The 24,334-nt window shown below is 48.2% G+C and overlaps 1 long non-coding RNA gene across 3 annotated transcripts in view; it reads left to right on the forward strand.

Moving 5' to 3' along the window:
- LOC135245352 (uncharacterized) overlaps window positions 1-24,334 on the forward strand; it is a 109,575-nt gene that overhangs the window by 72,758 nt on the left and 12,483 nt on the right. Inside the window, exon 3 of one of the 3 annotated variants that reach the window (XR_010327201.1) lies at window positions 12,523-13,721. The exons of the other annotated variants lie outside the window; for them this stretch is intronic. This is a non-coding gene — a long non-coding RNA (uncharacterized LOC135245352). Of the gene's footprint in view, window positions 1-12,522; window positions 13,722-24,334 lie in introns of those variants that run through there. 3 annotated transcript variants of the gene reach the window in all.

The raw sequence follows: 24,334 nt of genomic DNA on the forward strand, positions 1-24,334 counted from the left end.
GCCTGCACCGACTGCGCGCCTAACAGCTGATCTGGGATCTGTGCGCCCGTTCCTGAATGACGCGCGCGAGAGCTGGGACCGATCCAAGGTCAACGCTCTGGAGTAACACTCACCCTCAGGGGGGAACGCCAGTGCGGTTGCCTTCGCACGTCTGCGTGCGTTCCCTGCGTCACTCCGAGCAAAAACACGGCGTAGCGACCGCCGCCAGGCGGCACCACGAGGCGACGTGACGTCCTGAAATACCTCATCTGGGCCGGCCCCCCTCTCAGCCTCGCGTGTCACTGTTAAAACACTGTTAAAACACCGTCTAAACACTGTAGGGGACAGATATCTTACTCGTTCTGCCAGAAGGCCGGTCTGGTAACGCGCCTAGGATCTGCTCACAGTCTCAGAGGTCATTAGCTGTGTGTGGGTCTCTCCTGTCTGAGTGCTGAGAAAATATGGAACAACCAGGTTAGCACATTGGGATACCAGGATAAACAAGGACCAGACACACCCACCTACATAAAACAAAGCCTGTCTTTCACAATATGTGATTTAGATGGTCAGTGGGGAACTTGTTCAAGCTGTTTGTTTGCGATCTTCCACATTCTGTGAATAAGAATGACGCCCCATTTCACTGCTGATTATGCATTAGAAAATTTGGAATAAAGTAGCACATTTACTCAAGGGTTACAGGGATCAGAGCCCAGTGAGCTCACAACCCTCAGGGAAGCTAGGGCTGCGTATCTAACTGTATACTTGTGTTCTGTCTGGAGTGTATATCAGGTATGGAAGTAAAAATGTCACGTCATCAAGTCCGTCCCAAACTCAACAAATACGCAACAAGGCAAGAATGCGAGATTTTATGGGAGTACTCTTTGTGTTTTTGGGAAGACTGAAAAAGTATGTTTCGAAGCATACTTTTCCATACTTTCCCTTCTCTGTTGCTATCTTGTTTTCTGCTCTGTATTTGAGGGCGAATAAGAACTTTTTACTCAGCCAAGAAAATGGATGACAGAAGGCAGGAGGATTTTGTGTACAATTGTAAGTTTATGTTATTTATGGATTTTTGTAAGGTCAGAATGTTTCTTGTTAAGGTTAGAGGTCAGTGGTGGTGACATCAAAGTACAAGTATGTTTCACATTGAACGGATTTTAAGCATTCTTTCACTCGATAGTGTGTTCTTGTAAGTGTGCCTGGAAGGGTGCTCTTACACGAGAACGCGAGAAGACAGAGTACAAGTTCACAGTTTGAAACCCAGTCTAGGTCTTGTCATAAACGGAGCACTGTGGTACAGACACGCCCCCCAGTGTGAGTGGCAGACTGACGGTAGGCAGCGTGAAACAGTGCTTATGTGCTGACTCCGGAGAGAGGAGGTTGAGAGGGCAGATAGTTGTTACAGGCCTGCTTCTGAATAGGCTGTGTAAGCCTGCACTTCAGCAGGTCTGCTGCTTAGTAACACAGGCCCTGTCACAGATGAGCCTCTGTGCTCTGATTGGAGGGGGCTAGGGCGGGGGTGGGTAGTCAGACCCCCCCCCCACCCCCCCAGGGGAATCTCCAGCAGTACTTGGGCAGATGCAACACACTTCACAGAGAAGCAGGGTTGCGTAACACGCCTGTTTAGCTCTCTCTCTCTCTCTCTCTTCTCTACCTCGCTCTCCCCCTTTTCCGGCTGAGGGGCCCACTTCCCTGAGGGTAGGGGATGATGATGGAGAAACCTGAACTGCAGCTCGACTGAAGAAACCTCTCCGAATGTAAAGGGTGTAAAAATAGACGCTGCATCTGGGAGGAGAGGGGAAGAGGAGAGGGGGGTAAGAGGAGAGAGGGGTAAGAGGGGTAAACGGGGTTATTGGATGCTAGGAAGATAAGTTAAAAGGGGGAGAACACAAGCGTGGCTGTGTGTGGAAGGCCTTGGCCGGGGGACAGCCCTGTCCCCACGAGGCGGCACAATGGCCTCCTTTGGAGCCCGTGACAAAGAGCCCAGTGTGGGGGAGAGCGCCCGGCCCTCTGTGCGCTCACACAGGCAGCTGGGCTCTCGGACCCGGCCCTGAGGCACTGGCCCTGAGGCACTGGCCCGTCACCGGGGATGCGGTCACACTGCAGCCTCTCTCTCAAACACACGCATGCACGCACGCACGTATGCATGCGCGTGTGCATGTACGCACGCATACACACACACACGCATGCAAGCACGCATACACACACGCTCACTGTGCCCTCCCACCCCCACACTGCACCCTCTCTCTCAGACGCACGCACGCACGTATGCATGCACGTATGCACATGCACGTGCACACATATCACGAACACACGCACACACACACACACACACACACACACACACACACAAACACACGCACGCGCATGCATTCATTCGGAAATGCCCAGGTATGTGTTACGAGAATGAAAGTTTTACGTTTAAAGCTTAGAAAGTGGAGGTCTCAGTGGTGCACGATGAGTCACTGTCGTCCCGGCCAATGGAAACCCTCCCTTCCCTGGGCAATGCTAGAGCCGACTTGTGTACCGCGCTGTGAGATTGCCCGCTGCAGTTAGCAATCGTGCGGCCCGCGGCAGACCGTGGGGCCCGTCCGTGCTGTGGGCTAGCGCCTTAGCAGGAGAAGCCCCCAGTATGCTTGCTTCCTACCTCTGAAAACGTGGCGCTCTCGCACCAAGAACAAACAGTTCTGCTTTTTTTTTTTCGTGTGGAGCACTTCCCTTTTGAAGGGAGAGAGTTCGCCGCATGCAAAACCGAAGATGACTCCGCACAGCGTCGTTTTGAAAGAGCTTGGCTTTCTGGGTAAAACGAGGACGGGGCCAAAAATAGACCGGTTTCCCAAAAAGCCCTGCGCGGCCAGAGGAGCCCTGTCCGTGCAGACGGCGGTTTCATAATCAGATCAGGGTAGGCTGGCCTCGTCTCCCCCATTACGGCCGTCCTTCTGCTCTGATTCGATTCAGCGGCGCTAACGTCTTTAGCCCTCAGTCAGCGGACGCAGTCTGAGCATCGCAGTCCGGCTTCTTCCTCGTCCTTTCCTGTCCGTCCTGACGGAGTCGAGCCATGGGCAGCCATTTTTAGCCTTGGGAAAATATGAATAATTACATTACAGTGACTGAAACGGTTATGCAACAATACATGGTTTTTTTTTATTTATTTTTTTAGACTACATCCGGGCAGGGGTGACTGTTGTCTCAGGAAAACTGAGCATCTGTGTGTGTGTGTGTGTGTGTGTGTGTGCGTGTGCGTGTGCGTGTGTGTGTTTGTGTGCATGTGTGTGTGTAGGTGTGTTTGTGTGTGTGTGTGTGTGTGTGCATGTATGTGTTTGTGTGCATGGTTGTGTGTGTGTATATTTGTGTGAATGTGTGGGTGTGTGCGTGTGTGTGTGTGCATGTATGTGTTTATGTGCATGTGTGTTTGTGTGCATGTGTGTGTTGTTGTGTATGTGTATGTGTGTTTGTGTGTGTGTGTGTGTGTGTGTGCATGTATGTGTTAGTGTGCATGTGTGTTTGTGTGTGTGTGTGTGTGCATGTATGTGTTTATGTGCATGTGTGTTTGTGTATGTGTGTGTGTTTGTGTGAGTGTGTATGTGCGTGTGTGTGTGTGTGCATGTATGTGTTTGTGTGTAGTGTGTGTGTGTGTGTGTATTTGTGTGAATGTGTTTGTGTGTGCGTGTCTACCCTCAGTGTTCCATGCCTTCAGTGATATTTATTTTTTTTTAAGCTGTTTTCTGAGAAAAGTGGTTTGCACAAATTTGCACTGACAAAGCAGGAAGTCCGCAGGCATGCTGTAAATCTACAACCGCTGCATAGAAGGAATGTGTGGTGAAATTCTTGACAAAGAAAAAAAAAAACACAAAAACATTTCTGGTGCAGTTTACAGCTAGTCATCATCAAGAACCAAACAGCGTGGCAGTTTTATTTTTGTAATGGTTATTCCACATGCCGCGTCAGCAACTGCTGTGCTTTTTAAGAGTCCGGGATTTGTGTGTTTCTGCAACGCTGAGTCGCTCGAACCGCAGTCTGCGGCTTCGTCGCACAGAAGCACCATGGGAAGGCCGGGCCCCCGCTCGGCTCGGTGCTTCACGCCTGCGTTCAGACGACCGCTCCGGCACTGCGCTGCCGCTCGAGCGAACGCACGAGGGCGTCCATCTTAGAAGCTCTTTGACACTGAAGACCTTACTGGGGTTCTTGACTTCCTCAGCATTGTTCTAAGAGCTAAACCTCCTTCACTGAAGTGTTTAAATAAAATACGGGACAATTGAGATTGGAGGGGGGGTGGGGGTCCCAAAGGAGACCCAGGACAAAAATGTTCTTATGTTTTTCTTTTCCGTCGCCTTGTTTGCTGGATGTCCTCCAATGGAGACAGGGTGAGAGAGCGCAGCTCCAAAGCGGTCTGGGGTTCATTTTACACTCATATCGTCCCGTCTCTGGGATTTCACTTCAACCGCACCCTTCTGATGCTTCCGGAATCCAGCTGAACTAAACAGGCACACAAACACGTCTGTCCCTGGGCTACGTTACCATGGCAGCCCAGGCCTTGCTGTGCATACAACCTGAGCATAAAATTAATGATCGTATTTCAGATCCAAGCAAATGGCTTTTTCACTGTGAAAGATCATACTGGAGCCGGTTATCGTGCTAGCATCATGCTCCTCATGGAGCAAGGGCAATTTCACAGAGATTTGCCTGCTGACCCCACATGACACACTTCATCATCGGCACATGTTGAATAAGCATGCCTTCCCCACCCCCCCCCCCCTCCCCCAGTTAATGAAAGCATTACAACCAACATGCAGCCTTTTGATTGGCTGTTTGAAAGCCTTTCATTAGCAGTGTTAGCAGCAAGGCAACGTACACACACACACACAAACACTCATGCACGCACACACACTCACACACACACACACACATGCACTCATACAAACACACACAAAATATATGCGCACTCACACACTCTAATTCACAAATGGCCGACAAAGAGAACTGAACTCAACTGAAATAGAAGTTTTAGAATTGCCACGTCTCAACGCTGGCCCAGAACCAGGACGTTACTAGTCTCCGGGTTTCAGGAACCGCTCAAGGTTCTGACAGCGTTCGCCGTGGGGCCCGGCCCCCGGCCCGAGCAGAGAATCGATTGGTCTCTGGATCGATGGGATCTGCAGGGCTGACACAGAGCCTGTGGGAGCGGGAGGGAAGCAGATTATCTGGGGCTGCCGTCTATCAAACAGCTCAAAGAGGTCAGGGGAGGAAGTCACAAGGCCAGGATGAGCCGGGCGGGGTCAGAGCAGGGACAGGGGCATGTGACCGGGCACAAACGAAACACGACGGCTCTGCGATTTCTGAGAGACCGTGGCTGAAATGAGAAGGAATGCGCAGAATTCCTCCGATTGGAGATCACAATCATGTGACAGGTTTGAGTGAGAACACTGAAAGACCTGAAGAACTCCCTGAACCCTAACTGCCAACAGGCTAGCAGAACTGGTTTTGTTTACCTTACTCTTCAGGTCAGAAGACACGGAGGGTCAGGGAAGACTAGGCATGATGCATTCTGGGAGCTTGCAGAGACCTGATGTGTGAGAGCTTCCGATGTAATCTTCGCTTTTATTTCAAATGATGAGATTCGCACTTCTGATTCAAAGCATTTCAAGTTAGAAAACTCATACAGTATATACCATGCTGTTGGACAATTGAAAGATAACGTGAAACATGAATTAAGGTAGTATGCAGGAAATGCGACATACAGACGTTTCTGTATACTAAATACTGCCTACTGTTAATTTGACTTATCAAACAACAGCCAATAGATCAGTACCATGGCTAATATATTAATAAACAATGTACAATTGAAATTACATGCAAAACCTATCAAAAGTTTTTGTTTCTGCAAGAATGTAAATAAGAAACTCAGCGTAGGAAACTCAGATCAGGAAGGGTAATTACAGTTCTCTGGATGTAGCTGCTGGTCAGTCTAAGCTTGCGTGCGTGAGAAAGATTAGACCTGGAATCTGGGCCCAGAAGAGCGCCCACTGCCTTCTACTGTGTCCAGGATCAGGTGTAGTTACTGGCTAACGATGGAAGAGTGGGGGTCCACCACCCCATCCACATCACCCTCAACCCCCTCACTATAACTGAAGCCCTAGGCCAAGACTGAGTCATTAGCACATATATTATATACATAGAAATGCATACTGTATATACGTGTGTGTGTGTGTGTGTGTGTGTGTGTGTGTATGTGCATGTGCATGTGCGTGTGCATACACTTGTGCATGCACCTGTGTGAATGTGTATGTACACTCAAATGCGAATGTACGTGAGTGTAACCTGCTTCGAATCTTTCAGTCAGTTACTCCCTTCGGATTCAACAGGTATTTTGGTTTCCCCTCTGACGCATTCTTTAGCATTTCTGCTTTAATCTAAAACATAAGAGCCCTGCATCAACTTCCCCAGCTTCCCTTGGGAGAGATTGTTGCTCTTTATGTTACACGACGTGCGAGTTCATCATCCAGGGTACATTTCCTGCGGGTTTCAGAGCGCTGTTTTCTTTCTGGGATTAATGTGCGCTACAGCGCTCTGGGGTAATCCCGCTCGGCTATAACAGAGTCTGAATAAGTGCACATTACCAGGCTGTTACTGCCGCTGAAATAGTTATATGGAGATTTGCTAACATTTTCACAAAAAAAACAGTACTTTAGCTATATTGTGTCAATAAACAAGTAGTTTATTTTTTATTTTTATAACGTATAACTTTTTTATTGTTGCTCCTGGGTTGGAGCGTTCCGCTGTTAACTGTATGCCGTGTAGCCTGGCTCGGCTCTCCCTGCTGAGACTGCAATTCTGTGAAATTCAAAATCGATAGCTGCTTTAAATTTTACTGTTAAATTTCAGCACATTGATATCGTTTGAAGAATATGTTTAATAGTCAAAAGTATTAAAAGTAATATTAATATAAAATGTTAAAAGTAACTGTGTTTTCTGTCTTTGTACCAGGACAATTAATACAGCTACAGAGTACCTGTAAGCTGATATACTGCAGTGCCAGTCTGTTGTTCTTAACTGCTTTATTAAGTTTTTTTCTGTTCCTTTTCTAAAGATTTTGGTGAGCAGTATAACAGGAATTGTTAAGGAGCTAGAAGGTCCTGGACCTTATAAAAAAAGATTTATGTATTTGAGTGATGGGTATTAACCTGAGTCACTTTATTCAGCTTTAAACAAAGATGACATAAAATGTAACAAAGCACACAAATTGTGAAATATAAACAGATCTGGAAATCAGTGTCTGTCAACTTGATCAAAGCTAAGGTTAAACTTGTTTATAACGATTGCTCTTAGCTCTGACCTTTAAAACTCCATTTTTTAAATTTACTCTTTCGGTCAGTAAATGTGCCACAAACTGTGTTTCTGAAGGGATATAAAACCAAACACTTTCGTTATAAATCATTGTGCAATGTGTGTTTTAGTCTTTTTTAATTATTTTTCCAAGTGCATACAGCAACATACAAGCTGAATCCATTTTGACTAAGAGCAGCATAAAAAAATATAGACAGTACACATGCAATTTTTGAGGTGAAAATTACAATGGTATATTTTATTATAACAATATCCATATTTTTTTGTGTGAGTGTTGTTATTGTGCTCGCTGACGTGAAGAGGAACTGTCTGGAATAGCATCTTTGCCTGTGTTTGGAGATGAGAATGTGTGAGAGGCTTGTTGACACATGGACAGCTCTGAATCTGATGTGGGAGAGCGCCGTTTGCTCTACCCTTCTGAAAGGATGTGTTCACTCTAATGCTTCCTTTTGTGCTCCTGACAATGTGAACACAATTTACGCTGGTCTGGTCTCATATCTTTTAGCTATAGCACTTCTGTCCTGGGTCTACTGACACCTCTAACATCTCCTTCAGCTCCTCGCTGTCTTAAGCTCTTCTTTCAGTAAGCAGCAGAGTGTGTCGGATCTTCGTTTTGCGATAGTCGTAGTTTTCAACCGGCAAAGGGCTGATTGGTGCATTGGGGCTATACCACTGCTGGTTGTGTGTGTGGGGCGGGCGGGGGGGGGGCACGTTGAGCGCTGGGGGTGGTGGGAGTGGCAGTGTTAGTGGGGGCAGGTTGAAAGCGTGAAGAAGGAAAGCCTTGTCTTGTGACCCAGGGGAGCCTGCGTGTCACTCCACATCCTGAAACCCAACACTTTCAGGGTGAACCGAGAGACATGTGTTGGGGAGCCCCCCAATCCCCCCTCCTCCCCCCTCCTATTGAAACTGGAACCCCAGACAAGGGCTTGCTTTATGCAGGGGAGCATCAGCTTCAGACTGCTGCGTGTGGCTCAGGTCCAGAGGATATCTGATGACTAAGGCCGGCATGCTCCACTGTACAGGAGGCATTGATTAATGAACACAGCATCACTGCAGACTGACTGTCCTCTGAGTCTGAGCCTGTCACCACCCCCCCCCCCCCACCCCCACCCCCAGTCCTCTTCCCCAATGGTGTGTCTGAAAGAGGCCCCCCACCAACCCCCTTTTCTGCTGTGTCAGCAATAGAACAAAGCCTGGGTTCATGCAGCATGCATGAGTGCGTGTGTACGTGTGTGTGTGTGTGTGTGTGCGTGTGTGTGTGCGTGTGTGTGTGTGTGTGTGTGTGTGCGTGTGTGTGTGTGCTGTGTGTGTGTGTGGTGCGTATGTGTGTGTGCGTGCATGTGTGCGTGCGTGTATGTGTGTGCATGCGTGTGTGTGTGTGTGTGTGTGCACATGCATGTGTATGTTACTGCTCTGTTACTGCATACTGTCTGCACAGGCCTTGCTTTGCTGCTGCTGCTGGTGTAAAGTGATCCTGGGGGCAACCTGAACTTAGCCGATCCAATTAAACAGCGTAAATAATTGAGCTGGTGGGGCAGTGGGTACAGATGGAATGACATCATCCTTTAAGGAGAACAGAACACTGCAGGCCAGGGGCCGTACAGTTTGTTTGTCAGAGTCAGTCGGCCAGATCCATCAACTCCCTGAAAGGATGTGACACCTCCCAAAATAAAAAAACAAAAATGGAACGGAAACATGTAAAAGTTATACAGTTGACCCGACACAGGTGGTTCCTTCTGAGACCAGACCTGGAACCGTCTGTCATATCATCAGAAAAATGAAAACTCTGACAGGCTCATTTTTTGGAAAACAACTATTTAAAAGGACCAAGAAAAAAAAAATTGGCAACACTTTTTACTATGGATGTGGTCACACACCAGGCTAGGCATAAGTGATGATTTACAGGAAGCACTGAATTTGCTATGAATACACCCATTGAATCATGCTAATGTATCAGAGCAAGAAAGTTTGCCCTTCTCTGTGAGGCCGCCTCCTGTTTCATCATCGATGAGAGAAATACATCAGAAGACCCCATCTCGGTGTGTGACGATTGGGCAGCCTTACAAAATGGCCATCTGCTATTTGCTATTCCGGTTTCTACACCAGCTTCCTGTCGCGAGCCACCGCTAGTGAAGAGGGAGGATATGACAGGGGATTGGTCTGAATCCTGAAGTTTTCCGGTGATGTCATGGATGCCTCACATTCATACCCCCCCTCCATCTCCCTCCCTCCCTCTGTACGCCCCCAGGTAATCGGTCTCCCTGGCGATTAAGACCATAATGTGGCCCAATCAGAGGGGCAGGACGCAGGCTATTAATGGCGCGATTGTATCGATTAATCGGCAGCAGTGAAGGGAGAGGGGTAAGGGGGTCAGACCCTCCCATTCCCTACACGGGGCGCAGGCGACCTCGTCCGAGCCGCGACCGCCTCCGAGCGCGCGCCAAAACGACGAACTCCCTCCGTGCGCTGCGGGCTCTCCGTCGATTCTGTGGAACGACAAACTCCGCGCGCTGTGGGCTCTCCATCGATTCTGTGGAACGCGCACGCTTTTTGACGCGGGGTTCGGCCCCTCCCCCCGTGAAAAAACGATATTCGCCATCCGTCGCGCGAGCGAGCGCGCGCGGTTGAGGGAGACGAGGGGGGCGCGAAAGCTTCCCTTCCCAGGCGGTGGCGCGCTCGACGCGTAGCCGCACACGTGAACTTCTTCATTATGCGCGTGCGGTGCGGAGAAAATGAGAGAGAGCGGGAGATGGCATCCAAGAGACAGCTGCTGAGAATAAATCCGTTTTATGGGACGTAGACGGGGCGCTTCAAAGGGGTCACCGGGTTTGTTTGTGGAATTGGGGGGCCGGGCAGTTTGCCACGTTTCGATGTTACGCTGGAACCCGATGCGGGGCTTGTGAGAAGCAATTCACTTAATTGCAGTCTGCTCAGGAAGAGCCAACATCCATCACTTTCTGAGGTTTTGTGTCGACCCGAGACACAGTTGGAAGGCTTTCAAAAATGTCGCGATTCGGGAAAACTCTGAACCGAAGAGGCGGAGAAACAAAAGTGCGCACTATCGGCGCGGCGCAGCTGGTGAAAGTTATTTCCGCGGGGAAATAAAAGCCGGCTATATATCTGCCGAAGCTCACTGCCGTCTGGCTTCAGAAGCAGTAATGTAATCTACGCGCTGCCACCAGCGACAGGAACGGTAGCATCCTTCGCCATTGAGAGACATTTTGATGAGCGATGTCAGTCAGTCGCGGGACGCGCGGCTGGAAGACGGGAGACGCCGCTCTCCTTCGGACTCCAGAGCGCCGCCGTAGCCCCGCCTCCGCGATGCTCAATAACCATTAACATCTGCTGCAGCTTAACGTGTGCCGTGAAACATTAGCACTGTCAGCCGGGCGGATATTTTTAGCAGGGTATTCATTAACACAGAAAGAACATTTCCCATGGCAGCTGATTTTGCTGAGAGACAGAGTGCATGGGGGGGGGGGACGCGGGGAGGGAATGGAAGGGAGGGGAGGGGGGGCAGTTAGGGGGAGTAAGGATTGGCCCACTGGAGCATGAGAAGTCTTCATTGAAAGCACTCCCCAGTGAGTGGGCTTGTGGCGGGAAGTGGGGGGGGGGGGTCAGAGAGTGATATCTGCACCATGTGACGTTCCAGGTCGGCCCAAGTTCAAAGAGAAAAGAGCAATCTGTTTCACCCCCCTCCCCCCCTTTTTTTGGAGTCGGGAGTGCAGCAGTGATCTGCCCCCACCAATGAGCTGGGGGCGGGTTTGGGGGCGTCGCTATGAAACGGAGACACATTCACCGCATGCTTTGTTTAGGATCAGGGGGGGTGTGGCCAAGGGCAGGAGAGGGTGGTGGGGAACTGCTTGGATTGATATGTCAGAATCCCTGCTTTTGGGGGATGTAGACATTTAACTGGAGGGCACAGCTGCTTACAGTGGGAAGGGCTACTCCCTTTGGCCCGTGTGCTGACCCTGCTCACCTCAGGGAGACGATCAGGGGCTGTCACCCAGCGTCAGATAGCAGGAGCTCTAATGAAGCAGCTGGCCCAGGATCATAACAGCCATCTGCAGAGGCGGGTTCCCATGCCAGACCCCAGAGAAACTAGTGGCCTAATGCCAAGCCAAAGAATATGAGTTTGCATTAATGTTATAGTTAAGTTTGTCAGTTAATGTTTTGATCATGTGGGTACCTTCGCCCAGGTGAAGAAGCCGTTGTTATTCTCTGTAAAGCACTTTGAGATTCATGAATTAAATCCACACTTCTTCTTCTACTTCATCTTTTTCTTTTTTTTTTCTAATTATTATTATTATCATGAATACTTGGTACCTGACAGGTGCCAGGATGATTATCATTTAAATAGAGGCTATTTTCCAGACATTTTGGACCCAGCTGGCATCTGCAATGTTAGAATGTTAACGTTGTAAATTAGACTTCCATCTTGTCAAAGTGCATGGGATGTTGGCCTCAACATTAACGGTCATCTCAATGTAGGATTCTGCATTTTCACCATTAGAATGTAATTAGGTGCATGTGTACAATATTGACTGCTATAGACAACAGCCACAGTGATCATTTGGATCCGGTCGATGGCTTATGAGATAGAAGCATATCATATAGACATGGTTCTCAATGTGTCCCCTTTTCACATCAAGGCCCCATTTAATCACGTGAAGGTCACTTGCCTCGCAATAATAAGACTCTGAGGGTTTACAATAAACTAATTTAAGCAGTGCGAGAGGGGGGGGGGGAACCTCGTGTGATGTATTTTTCTCTCCCTCACACCAGCGTAGGTGAAGTGAGACGCTATGCGGCGTTGCGTTCAGAGAACAAACCGGAGGAGCGATTGTCCCAGCAGGAGCGTTCGTTAAGCCGTTCCTCATTTGCGCAAAGCCTGGAACAACAGTGCCACCTGGGGGCACACCCCCAAATAACCGCTCGTCCCAGTCCGTCTAATCCATCTTTGTAGGCGGGATGGGTTTTGGCAAACATTGTTAAAACTACTGAGATCTGACAGCTGAACATAACGAGGAAGGATTCTGCCGTCCTCCTGCACCGCCAGCGTCGGCTCTCGGTGTGCACCGCTATTACTGTACAATCATTCTTGGGCTTCCAGTTCCCGTAGACACCCGGGCTCTGAAGCGCGTCCTCCCTCCCCAATTTATCTTTTATCTGAAGTGTTTTGTTTCGTTTTTCCCTTAGCGTGGCAGTGCCGCTGATGTGTGAGTGCCACAGAACACTGGGGATGCCTCGGATGGGGAAAGACGGGCTGAAGAGCGGGAGAAAGAGAGGCGGCCATGTTCCCTCCGTTTTCACTTGCCCACCTAGAAGATCTGCCGAGTCATTAGCTCCCCTCTTGCCAAAACAGGACATTGCCATCGCGCGTTACCATCCGACGAACATTAGATTTGTAACAATAGCTCTTCTTGTGTTTGTTCTAAAAGATATAAATAAACAAGTAAACAGCAACATATAGTAAACCACTGAATTGACTGATTAGAAACAGTCATGTCCGGACACTGAATCAATGAGTGGCTCCCGCAGTTGTGAATGCCAGTAGAACCTCATTCTACTTCTAGATAGCAGAACAAAAATCACCAGCAAGCTCACAGCCATTGAACAGAGCCAGAATACAAACGTTACATTGAAACACCCACATCATCACTAATGATACTGCTTAATGCTTACAAAGGCACTCTTCGCCATGGGTAAGCCTTGGAGACTTGAGCTCAGATCACATAGGCTATATGAGAATCCCTTGTCCACCACCGTCATATGATAATTATATGATAATATGAGGGCTCGCCCAGGTTTCTCCGACTCTTTAATCTCACTTTAATGAGATTTATTAGGAATACTATTCAAAGCATGCTCAGTGGTGATGACACAGTGGTAGAACACACCACTGGCTGTCCAGGAGGGAAACTCATTAGAGAAGTATAAACAGGGTTGGATTATGAGGAGGGGGAGTGCTGCCATAATTGACAGACCTGGTGAGAATGCTTGGAATGACCTAACGGCTGATGTTCCACCACTGATAATTTGTGGAGTTCCTGAGAAACAGGGTGACATCGCCCACAGCCAGTCATGACGAGCTCTGGAAAACAGCTGATGAAGGATCTCTTCTTTCAGACAAAAACAAGAAGACAGTTTTTAGGGTGAAGGGCTTAGGCGTAGATTAAAGGGGGTGGGGGGCATGCCCCTCCAGCCCCCACCCTACTCCCAACCCCCACAGTGGGAAAGTGCTTCAGTACAATGAACCTTGAATACCTGCCCAATTAAAGCCTAGGGGGGTCCTTGAAGGCACTGTAGGGGGAGCCAAATTAATCCCTTGTCACCCTCCTCCCCAGTCTGAGATCACAATCTAACCCCCAGTGGTGCAATCTCAAACAACCCTCCCCCCACTTAGCCTGTGGTGAAAGGTACGTGGGCTGGGGGGGGGGGGGGGAGGGGGGGCTGACTGTAATAATGAAGCTGAACGAGCAGCTGCCATTATTTAATTTTCCTAATTGCTTCTGTAGCGCTTGGAGGGATTAAAGTTTCTTCAGCTTCAACTTGAACTTGTAGAACTTTATTTTTATAGTCGAAAAGTAGGCCATCTGCAAAAGCAGAGTGTCAAGAATGGCAAAGTTGATAACTGGGAGTGTTAGTGGACGAATCGTTCGTCAGATCAACCTCACCCGTTTATTCTGCCCACGCTGAAAGGAACACGATGGACACAAACAAATCAATAATCACATCAAACAGAAACAAGCACTGTTTCTCTGAACAATGAAGTTAATCCTGCCACTTCATAGCTAAATGACAGTAATTAATAATGACTGCATGAACCGTTTCCCAAGAGTGACAGGCAAATTAACAAATAATTAATGGCTTAACCACTGGCATTCAAGATAAGATGATGCATGATAGCAACATGCATCTACTCTTTACAAGGATATAATAACAACATGGACCACTTACTACTGAATCCATGCCTACTATAATGGACACGGGCTCACACAGATCTGTTGATGTTTTCCGAAGTCCGTGTCGGCTTTAACTCAAGAGTCGCCGCCCAGGGGATTGTGGGGTCTGGGTTACTGAATGTCAACTCCATATGCCAGTCTGAATAAAAAGCACCTCTTCCCTTTGCAGAAAGCTGGGAGTTATCTGTAAAAATCAAGAAGCACCAAGGCCATTCACCTTTCCGGTTCTATATTTTACATAACTCCAGGGTTTCATTTTCATTTTTAAAAGTACTTCCAATTGACCAAATTTCTCCTAATCGATCCATCCATGGTCTTGCGTTTGTTCGGTTAAGCACATTTTGCACATTATCATTTTTTTATGGAACGTTAACACATTTTCAAGTGAACAAATAACCCAATCAAACATGATCTGGAATTCAAATCCTGTTTCCCATATAAATACTTTCCATAAGCCTACTTGTTCTGGTCCTGCTAGAGTACTTACAGCAGAATGCAGGGAACAGATGTGGTTATGTTGCTTTTGTTTGTTTCAGACTTCTGGAAAAATTTGCAAAGACGGTGTTGTGCAACAAGATGCGAGCTCCATCACTGGCAAGGCTGAGCCACTGAGTGCTAATAACCAGCAATGCAGATAAATAACCGCCAAGGTCAGAACGCTGTTGAGTTCGCGCCAACAACGATGGACCCCTGGCATTTGACGGGCATGATTTCGCCGCGGCTCTGTAATTAAAATGAGGTTGCGGCAGGGCCAGTGGTGACACTCTGAAGCCATTAATTCTCCCAGACAGCAATTTGGTCCTCTGGAACCCCCCCCCCCCTACCCCCGCCTCCCCCCTCCCCCGTCACCCCTCGCGATGGGTGTCACAACCCCGCTCTTCACACTGCGGCTCTGCGGGGCGTATCGATTGTGCCAAGCCGTCCGTGCAGGGGGAGAATAATTGTTCCATTAGCATTCATGCGGGCGTGGCCCGACACCGTGAATTCTTCCGGTCTTAAAAGGGAAGCGTAATCGGCAGCAGACCGTGTGAACGACCCCGGAGACCACCGGGAACTTACGGCCGGTGAGCGGGAGGGGCAGGGCCAGGAGGGTCAAACGTGGCCTCACAGTGACCGGTCACATGTAAGGTTTATCACGGCGTTTGGATCGTGTGCGTTCGGATGCGTATCACACCTGAGACGCGGGCTCAGCAGGGTGGAGTCACGGCTGCGTTCTGGCAGCCGGATTTGGTTGGGTTCACCGCCGCCATACCGCGGCAGTATGTGGGCCGACTGAAGTGGTGAGCACTACCGAAATGAGTAAATAAATACATTTTAAAAACTGCTGATATCACTGATGTTGTGTGTGTCGATCATATTTATGTATATTTGCCCACGCATATTCACTTCAGCCTGGCTCTCTCAAACTTGTCACCTAGTAATCCCCTGATTTAATCGGCTAAAAAATGTTCTCTCCCTCTCCACCTTAGCTAATGTGTGGTGAGCGTTCTGGCACAAAATGGCTGCCATGCATTATGCCATGCTACACATCTCAGGAATCATGTACTCAATAATTCAATAAAAATAAATAATCTTTTAGAAAACATTTTCACTGCAATATATGTTTGTCATCCAAGGTACTTGTATGCATGTCAAAAAATTAGAATACTGAAACTTTCAGCTTGGTTTCAGAAGGATATGCAGAATAGATTTCTATGAAGAAATTGCTCTTTTTGGTGTGATAAAAAAACAAAGGGCTTTTCCTTCTAAATTAATATAAATTGGACAACAAAGCTCTGTGGCGCTAAGCAAGGAGTTTTAATGTAACACTAGACGAGGCCAGTGGCGTATTGGTATTCTCCAGGCATTTACTTTAATGTTGAAGAACCATTTTTGAACATTTCTCATTTAACCTGAGCTTTCATTAAATTTGTATGCATCCCTTTGTGCCAAAATATTAAATATTCAACACGGAATTGCAGTGGAGGGAGCACACTCATCCGCACACACACACACACACACACGCGCACACGCACGGACACTCACATGCGTGCACACACACACACACACACACGCACACACATGCACACCTCCTCACTGCGATTTGTGCCTTGTTCCCTCTGGGCCAGAGTGAGGAGGAAGTGATGTCAGAGGCGAGAGAGTTGTCGAAGGAGCACTGTGGATAAATTATTTATGCCTCAGGCTCACCTTTCTTGCAGGCTTCCCTTTGTCTATAGGCCTACCATGAATGTTTCAGACAGAATGGCTCACAATGGGCACACAGGACCAGAGGTCAAAGGTCAGGTCATTAGGAGAGCTGCAAAACTGATGGCAATATCAACAAGCACAATCGACACCCTGCCCAACTGACTCCAGGAGACTTTTCAAAAATGCACGCATGCAGTCTCTCAAAGTTTGTCTCAAACTCTCTGAGCGTGTGTAAAATTTGATGTTCCATGGGAGGTCGTTTCCGAGGGGGAAGTACGCCTTGAAAGAGAGACGCGTGTTCCTTCAATACTCCATTCGGTCCCAAGAAGATGGATAAATACAAAGAGCAGAAAAACACAAACCAAAAGAGAAAAAAAAACAAAAAAAGCAATCATCTTTGACGTGCATCACGGTCGGTTTGCCCGCAGTTTTCCAGTTAAAATGGGAGACCTGGGAGTGAGTCATTCGCAGAGAGCAGTCCTCCATGTCCTGCAGCACTCTTTTACAGACACCAAAACTATTTCTTTTTTTGTTGTTGTCATGGCATGATTGTGAGTGTGTTCGTCACAGTCGGCCACAAGAAATGCGGGCCAAGTCCTCCGCTTCCTGACTCAGAGACCCGCTGACTGCGGTGTCGGACGGCCTGACTGACGAGAGCAAAACTGCGCTTCGGGGGCCAGAGGCGCAGGGGGCGCGGGGCGCGAAAAAAGCGCTTCTCCAGACATGAAAGCGTGTCTCCAGACAATAGCCAAGAGAGGGAAGCTATCTGAATTTGTCCTGGGGGGGGGATGACCCGCATCCAAATAGCGCATCTGTGCAGTGAGGGAATTGCGCCAGGAAGTTACAAGCAAAGGAGACTCTTTTAAAAAAAAAAAGATTTGTTTGGGTTCGTTTCAGTCCAGAAGCGTCATGCCACGCTCCCTAGTCATAGTCATATTACAGATGCGCTCCATTTTACTGGCCACAGAGTGGTAGACCAAGGTAGTTAAAGGATAAAAGCTGTGCTGAGACCTCCATTTTTTTTTTAAACGCCACAACTGTACTGAGCAAAAAGTTTAGTGCGTTGTTTTTCCACTGTATCCTTGGAAGCTGAAGAAACGTGATGCAAAGCCAAGACCCAGAACTCGAAAGCATTTCACCGAGTGTGTGTTTGTGCCTCGCAAAGGCCACGGTCTGTGGCCTCGCATCGTCGAAAGACCGCCTTGCTCCTCACCCTTTCTCCCTACGCAACAATATCTCTGCAATATTTTCAATAATTTACAGTACTGTACACTTCCGGGTGAAAGTGGACTGTAATTTTGCTGCTCTGCGGGGCTTTTTGGACCCTGCTGCTTCCCGTCTTCCTGTAATTACATGACAGGGTAGATCTGGGGGGTGGGGGGGGGGCATAATGCTGTTCAGCAAATAAACCCTATGCCCCCGGGGGAACACTGCTGAGAGTGCCCATAAACTGGGCACACACCCCCCACCTGCCCGAGAGAATCAGTTAAGCACCATCCTTAATAAACTAACCCCCCCCCCCCCACCCCGCTCACCGAGCCACTCCCGCCAATACGGACCCCCCCACCGCCCCCGCGCAGCACGCCCTCATTACGTTCTGATCGCTCTCCACAGGGCCCAGGCTCTCCAGCGAAACGAGAGGAAACTCACTTAAGACGGAGAGAAGTGTCTCCTCTGGTTCAGGAGAGGCAGAGGGGAGGCACATTTGCGCCTGATGAGTTTGGGGGGTTGGTATGGGGAAAAAAAACAAAAAACACAAGCAGACAAAAAATGGTGGAAAAGCCGATTTGCTGTTACCAGGCAGCGGAGCGACGCAGCGTGATTGGACAGTGACGCCCCGAGGCTGGAGGCGATGACGGGTCAGGGTCAGCGTCAGGACGGCCCGGTCCCAGCGCCCCCCCCCCATTAATCACTGTGCAGGCCGACCCCGGAGGTGCCGCTCGCACCCCGCTCCATCACGGAGTCCCCATTCTGGGCCTCATCTCGGGGCACTGTCGGAAGGCCGGCCCTGAGGAAGCCCTGCCCGCAGATGATCTCCTCTGGCTCTCTGTGAGCACAGGGAGCCTCTCAGCCCCTCCTGCTCCAGTCTTCCAGACACCCCACGGACTCAGCCAGACATTCTTTCGACTAGCAGGAGTGCGGTGCTGTCAGCTCGTGTTCAGGCTGTGCTTCCACCAGACTTTTTTCTTGATGCAACACGAAGTTCCAAATAGTTCTACAGTACATGCCAGCAAGGTCATGAAACTGTTTTTGTCAACCGCTTAAAAGAAGCAGTTTTAAATGTTTTTCATGTGTTGGCTTTAGACACCTAACTGACAAAAACAGGCCGCCAGATTTCCATGCCTTTTAGTTACGACCCTCTGTCGTAAGTTGTGTGTTTTGTGTCTCTGCTGCGTGTGTGTCTCATCCTTCAGGTTTGTCATCAAAGAGGCTGTTTTCCACTCCGGTTATGCCATTCACCAGCGGAGACTAGCTCTTCGAAATTAATGCTCAGTACTTGAGGATACTGATTACTTAGTTTGATTCATGTGTTTCATCTCATTTTGTTGGATTCTGATTCTCATCGAGCCTTTCTGGTTTGTTTGCTGATTGGATTTTGTGTTTGACCACAGACTCTTTCTATTCGACTCTTTGACTCTTCCCTTAGCCCTTCTAGTTTGCTCGCTCAGTGGATTTTGTGTGTTTGACTTAGTTCACTCAATTACACCACAACCCTCACTTATCAGTTCACCATATAGCGACTCTGGTTAGTCAGAGTGTTCCCAGCTGGACTACACATCCTTCCGTCAGGACATTGTTTTGTTATTTTGCTTTGCTATTTTTCTTTTATTATTTTTCAAGGCGACTCCCACTCTGGGTGGAATTTTAAATCTCCATTGGGGGTACGCTATTCAGACTCTTGGCCTGCAGATTAAGCATCCCAAACCTCAGCATTCAAAGCCGCCCCGCACATGGCAAGCTTTCAAAGATTATCCAGGTTAGTTCGTTTTGGATAGGCAGATAGGGACCAGGGTTGCTCATGGGTCCTCAGTATCATTCCCATTACCCACATTCTCCACTCACTTCCCTTTTCCCATTTCCTGTTACGGTCTGACCCTAGGCCAAGTTGTAACACATTCTATGTGGTGTGAAAGGTATGTCAGGCAGCTGGGTTTCTCATTTTACTCTGGTCCTGGAGGACTGCAGGAGGCTTGAGATATTTCCCCCTATAAAGCAAAGGGCACAACCCAATACTGTCCTCCCGAGAACGCCCAAATAAGCCAGCTCTTGTTTGAGGACTTTTGACTGAGGAAGTGCCATGGCCATTATGAATATCACTTCATCCTAAATCAGTTATCTTGGCTCCTTTTATATTTTGTGCGTCACAAAATAGAACAGAGCATGGTATTTGGAAAAAAAACATTTCATTATATGAGTTTTTTTAAAGAAACAAATCTGTGTAAACAACATCAGCTTTTTTAGGATGCAGCTCCGCCGCTCAGCAGGGTAGCCAGGCCAGAGGTGTAATGAGCGCGGACGTGGTTCCTGGGTCGAAATCCTCCGTCGGGTCCCGTGGCGATGAGAAACGCCCGGCGTGCCATCGGTTCCACACGACCTCGCCTGCGATGGAAAACAACTGCTCCTTCGTCGCCCCCGCCGCGCGTGCTTCTCTTTTGGGGAAAAAGGAAGGCTTCTCACTTTCGGTGATTTCATGTTCCAACATCGCAGCAGATGGTGAGAAAGGGAGGGAGCTGCGGTTTGGACCGGGACCCTGGGGCAAAACCCCCAGGCGCACAAGGAGCGAGAGCTGAAATGATAACAACGAAAAAGGGCTAACTGTAAAAATGTGCTTGGGTAACAATAGCTGTCACTAGAGAATGACTTTCGTATGTTTCTCATACTGTATGTAGCTGAGGGATAAAGTGCGTAAAATCTGTAACAAATTATTACAGACATTATTTAAACTGTGTTGTATTTAACTGGATTTTCTATTACAAATTTGAACTTTTGAATAAATTCATTATTTAAAACTATGCGCATTTGCAAGTACGAAATTCCTCTTTTTGAAAAAGGTTCCAGTGTCATGCACAGCGTCAACTCATTTTTGTTGACATTTTTTGCAATAAAACTTTTTTATTTTTTCTGCCAATGATCTTCTTCATGTGATTTTGAATTCAAAAAGTGCAACATAAACAACACAATGAAGAAAATAATTCATTGACAGAATGCATGGTGAATAACATCCTGAAATTTTGGAAAAATTCCGAATTGCACTTTTCTTGTTGGACTTGACGCGGGGCGCTGGCTTCGGCCCATGTGTCTGCTGAGCTGCTTAAAGTGGGGTGCTCCAGCTGTGACAGGACCCCACGTTGCCATGGTGATTCCATCAGCAGGCTTGAGTGAAGGCTGTGATTGACGGGCCTTTGTCATTGGCCGGAATAGCCCCCAGGGCCCAAGGAAGAGTGGATACGGATCTGGGTTAGCGGGAATCGCGCTCGCTTGTCGATACAAAGTGCTTCAGCACCATTTTCACCCCCCCCCCCCAGTCAGAATACCCAGAAGTCCCTGCAAAGTGTGAGCACATCAGTGGTGACAAAGCAGTGCACCCCTCTCACAGAAACTGAAAATCATTGAAATATAATGTTGTGTTTGGGTGCATGTGTGTGTGTGGGCGTGCATGCATGTTTTTAATTACCTGAAAACTACTACATATTGGTTAAAAAAAAGAGGCCAGAAATACCTTGGTATTAGCAGAGAATGCTGGGCTTGGTATTAGCAGAGAATGCTGGGTGGTCTTCTCTCAGCAAAGCTAAGGTCAGTTTGGTCCAAATAGCAGCTGTATGTTACCACACAGACAGACAGAAACATGTCTCTCTTTCCGCTATGTAATCCTTCATCCTCTTTGGCAGCTTCCCCTCGATTCCCCGGGGAGGATTCTGGGACTGTGTTCTCCTGGTGAGAGCAGCATAGTGCCAATCTCATGGCCGTACATTTCAGGAGACCTGTCAGTGCTCAGAGAAGTTGGCCTTCTCAGAACCAGTCGTCATCCAGTTTTAAAATGAAATGTTCAATGGGCAGCTTTCCCTGGCAGTCCTTGTTCACAGCAGTCGTTTTTCTTCTTGTTGTTTTCACGCACAGCAGCTCTCTAGGCCTTGACCTCTTTCCAAATATAAAGCACCTTTTATTGTCGTGTCTGCTGTGTCATTGGACCTCCTGTACTCCAGGGTGCGCTGTGTGCCCAGTGTTCTCCACAGCTCCTGCACGGCTCTAAACCAGCCCCTATGCCTTCCCCGTACACCCTGCCATACACATTTAGGCATCCGAATACGAGACTGGGGACGTGCCCGAGGACGTAACTGGACCAAAGTGGTCATATATCCGTGCAAGCTTAGGGGCGAGCCACGCCCCCGAAACACTCACTTTGAGGCTGAGCTCGCTGTTCCGCAGACTTGGGAACGAAGCGGTGCCCCAAGACAACATTGCTTCCTGTGTCGTGTCTGCATACAGGTTAAAAAGAAAAGAAAACAGAGAGAGAGGTGCAGTCTAAAAGATGCGGTAGTAGCAGTGGCTGTGTGCCTGTCTATACCCACGTGCAGAAACGGGGGTACGTGCTGGGCTGACCTGCAGGTGGCTGGGTAAGTGTGGACGGCTCTCTGCTCGTGCTCTCTTCTGCCGTTCGGTGTGGAATGGGGACCAAGCCTTACCAAGGTGGGAGCAGACAGAGGAAGGTTAAAACAAGGCTTCTTTTTCTTGGTTTATGTGGTCGGGAACATGGCTTCCACTCACCATTTTGCGTCAGTTATGATCCTTCCTCTTCCTTTTGAGTGGCCCTCGTCTTTATTTCGGGAAAACTTCTTTGAGCTGCTTGGGTTTGGGGGTGAATTTAGAGGCCAGTTTCAACCTCAGCAGCAGGTTAGACTTCTGACTCAGAGGGTATTGGTTCAATTCCCGGATAAATGAGGTACAGTCATGAGCAGGGTATTCGGCTAGAATTTCCTCAGCACGCATCTCCCCGTATAAATGGCTCAGTCGTTTGTTGTTATGTGCGGTAAGTTTCCTTTGATAAGTTCACTGGCTTTACAAATGTAATGTAATGCGGCAAGAGTCTGCTACACAGCAAAGTGAAGCCATTAACACTCTCAGCATCGAAAAATAACCTGACCCCCCCCCCCCCCTCCCCTCCCCCCACACCAGATGTTGTGCAAACGTCATCGCTTCGATTTTCGGCTCAGGCGCCAGACAAAACAGCCAGTTTCCCTCTCTTTATCTCCCTCACCCGACAATGGGGATCAATAAAGCTGTCTAGAGAGGCTCGCACTCTGCAAACTGCCGCTCGATCGATCGCCATTACTGACGAAGCCTGGAGCGGGCAGCCTTGGGGCGGGGCGGGGTGGGGGGCGGGGGGCAGGGGGTGGGGGTGGGGAGGAGGGGAGTCCACTCACGCCTGTCAACCAAGCACGGCGGAACTACATTAACACACCCAGTCAGCCGGCACAAAAGCATATAATACACAGTGCAAAATCCGAGGAATATCAGTTCGGTATGTTCATGGTGTCTCCATAGCCGCGTTTCCACCGCAGGAACTATACCCCGGAACTAGGAACCTTTTGAGGAACTCAGTGCGTTTCCACCGCAGGAACTAGGGTCTAAATTTAGTTCTGGGGGCTTTGTTTTACCCCCCAAAACGTTCCTGCTCGGGGGGTAGTACTTTCCGAAAGTACAGGAACCTTTTGGGTGGAGCTTGCAGCGCTGAACATTTCTGATTGGTCGAGTACTCGTAGCATTTGTGTTGTATTTATTTTCCGCCATTACCCGCCATGTTTGAAAATATGCAGCGGCAAATCAATTTATTTTCATAATAACTTCAAATCAAACTTGTATGTTATGCGGCGCAGTAGCCTACTTTTGGTTATAACCTGTCAACGTCTTGGAATTATAACGTGTGCTCTTCTGTTCTTTTCTTGCTTTAGTATTCGTTTTATAAAATGCTAAGCATTCGTGCTGGGACAGCATATTACGTAGGCTACCAAAACATTCAAACGGATTAATTCGGTTGCTGAATATTTTCTTCCGGATTTTCTTTGTTAGCCCGTTGTAATTGACTCAAAACGTTTGATACAGTTATGTGAGGTATGCGGTAGTTCTGCATAATTAACATTGGTGATACAGTACAAGCAAACTGGAAATCACCTTCCGCACTTTTATCCGGGTAAAATAACAGGTTAATTCTAGTAATCTTCGCTTTAGCTTTTTCAGACTGCCGTAATTTTACTCAATTTTACTGCCATTTTTCAATTCCACGAAAAGACCAGGAAGACTATGGACTCATTTATGGTGCATGGTTCGCATCTGGAGGGCACACTTCGCTGCTCGGCTAGCAGTAACTTCGAAGGAAAGCAAACGGTGGCTGTACCACTACTAATTTACATTTTCACGCAAGTCCGAGTTTTCGTTCTATTCTTGTCATTTTGCGATTAGCCTATATGGAATTGACGACGAGAAAGTAATAAAACAGCAAATTGTTTACAACGTGTGCATGTTTTCTGCTGTTAACGAATGTGTTTGAGAGAATGAAAATCAATAAATACAAAAGTAACCATATATAGTCATTGTTGGTAACCCGTTGTATATAAGTGGAATAAACCCCTCCGGGCTGTCCCGGTTATTAGAAAATAATGTAGGCTACTTCGGTGGTAGTATGGGGTTACAAAAGAAATCATATGACAGATGGACCGACGACAACGTCAGTGGGCTAATTTGCCTAATCTTCGCGGTACTTTAGACCCCGGTGGAAACGCAGACAACCATTGGCTGAAGGAACCTTTTAGTTCCTGGTAAAGTAGTTCCTGGGACTGAAAGTTCCGGGTAATTTTGGTGGA

The sequence above is a fragment of the Anguilla rostrata genome, chromosome 18 (assembly GCF_018555375.3).
Source record: "Anguilla rostrata isolate EN2019 chromosome 18, ASM1855537v3, whole genome shotgun sequence".
Lineage (NCBI taxonomy): Eukaryota > Metazoa > Chordata > Actinopteri > Anguilliformes > Anguillidae > Anguilla > Anguilla rostrata.